The following is a 2,395-nucleotide window of genomic DNA, read 5'->3' as shown; positions in this document are numbered from 1 at the left end:
ACCACGCCCCATTCAGGACGCCAGCACTCCTCTCCAGGTATGTATCTCTGCCTGGCTTCTGTCTTAAATAAACAAACTGCTTCTGTGTGCATTCCCACACCTTATGCTGTGTCTTGAATAATAAACTTTGTACCTGTTTTTACGGTTTTTGTCTCCTTGAAACATTCTTGCTTTCAAATGGGAGGAAAGAGCCAGGTCACTTTGCTTCTTAGCTCCACCCCTGGGGACTAGGATTCCTGGTTTTCATCCAGGGTTACCCAGGTTTGATTCCTGGACAGGGAACTAAGATCTCTCTTCAGGACCGCTCACTGCTCTCTCTCCAAAATCAGCTTTACCAGTCAAGAGCAGCTTCCTGGTCCAGACAGAGAAATCAGGAGAGGCTGCCAGACTGAGGTCATTAGGGTGTGTTGTCATCTTTCTGCAAATGAAAGACCTGAGGGACAGTGTTCCTGGAAGCTTGTACAAGGCCTGGAGGTGAGAAAGGACCTGTCAGAGAACGTGAAGTGGTTGAGTATGGCAGGAAGAAGGAGGACAAGGAGGAAATGGTGGAAGAAGGGTGGGAGACGTGAGCACAAGTCAGACACCCAGGGCCTTTCGAGCTCCAGTGGGAAGTTTGACTATGAGGAGGGGAAGGGTATGGAAGGGTGTCAGCAGAGAACATGGGCAGCTTACAGGATGAAAAAATTCCCTCTGCTTTGGAGTAAAGCTCAGACTGGGAGTGGGAAGCCAGGGAGGGCTGTGGAGAAGAGGATGGAGCCCAGGTCTGGACCATGGTTGATGGGAGGGGCGCCAGAAGGCAGAGCCCTCGAGCATCCTGGTGGCAACCTTGACTGACAAGGGGAGCCCGGGAAGAGAAGCCCTGAGTGGAGGTCAGGACTCACCCAGGCGGCAGAGGGTTCCCCAGTTGGCACACAGTGGATAGGTGTGAAGGGTAAAGACTGCACGCCCCAGACCCCCGCGCCAATGCTCCTTCCTAACAACATAAACTAAGCCTGTGTGCCCCACTGCTGAGCCCCCATGCAACAACTAACTACTGAAGCCCAAGAGCTCTAGAGCCCATGCTCCGCAGCAAAGGTCACCACAGTGAGAAGCCCACGCACCACAACTAGTACTAGTGCATTGCAAATAGTGTGCACAGTAACGAAGATCCAGAGCAGCCAAAAATTATATTTAAAAAAAAAAAGCATGTTGCCAGGCTTAGCAAAAGAACTAAAGAAAAAATAAGCAGATGGAGATCAATAGGATGAAATTTGAATTTCAGATAAACAGTGAACTTTTTTTGTATCTGTCCCCCAAATCGAGCATCTTGGGTTTTATTGGGCAACCCTCATTCAACACTCCTCCCCTTGTACACACTATGCCTTTCTGAAAAAACAGCAGCAAAGCAACACAGAAACTGCTAGTCTGTGGCCTTCCTGGCATCGACTTGTCATCCCTCACCAGGTGCCTCCTCAGAGTCTCTGGCCCTGAGCAGCAGCCCTGCCCAGACACCACCCACTCCATCTTCCTGCTAAGTCTGGAAGCCCCTGAGAGTTGGGCCCGGTATGGAGTACAGGCAGGGCCAGGACCCTGCTGGGAGTGAGAGGCGGACACAGAGGCTCCCTCATCCCTGCCCCCACACCCAGCTGGGGCATTTCCGGGAAGTGGTCCCTACCCAGAGCCTGAACCCCAACCAGGCTCAGGGCCACATGCCTGGGGCTGTTTCCTAGAATTACTAGCCCCATTCTGTGTCACTGTGGCCACATCCTCCGTTGGGCAGCCCAGGCTTGGTAGGATCTAACAGGCCAGGTCCGGGCTGGGGTGGGGATGGGGGAGGGAGCTCCCAGGCAAGGCCCTGCTTTACTGGTCTGCGGAGTCAGCCTGGGACACTGCTCCCTGGAGCTGCCCAAGAGAGGGGCCGGAGATTCCCATGATCCTCGGCACCCTCATTGGAATGGGGGCCCATCCCAAGGCCTGGGGAGCCTGGTACAAGCCAGGGCTGGCCAAACCAGGGGAGCTTGGATGGGGGCTCACATCACCCTAAGAGAGGCAGGGGGACACTCTGCCTGGAGTCAGAGTGGGAAAGAGACCTTCTCTGTGGGAAAACTGGAGAGATTTCATGGGAGACACGATAACTGAGCCGCTGAGAATTCACTAGATCAGAGAATTGGGGAACGGAGGGGTAGGGTGATCGGTGGCAATGGCCTGGAGGCTGTACCACATGGAGAATGCTCCTAAAATGACCAAAGGCCAGCAAGGCTGGGGCAAAGGCAGCTCTGGGGAAAGTGGCAAAGCCAAGGGACACAGGATGTGCCCAGAGAGGAGCTGGATCTGTGAGGACGAGCAGACCTGGACCTTAGGTGGATCGGCCTCTGAAACTCAGGAGGCACTGTTAACAATAATAACAAAATATGAA

Source organism: Dama dama, chromosome 4, assembly GCF_033118175.1.
Source record: "Dama dama isolate Ldn47 chromosome 4, ASM3311817v1, whole genome shotgun sequence".
In the NCBI taxonomy this organism is placed as follows: Eukaryota; Metazoa; Chordata; class Mammalia; order Artiodactyla; family Cervidae; genus Dama; species Dama dama.
Note: the sequence above shows the minus strand (reverse complement) of the source record.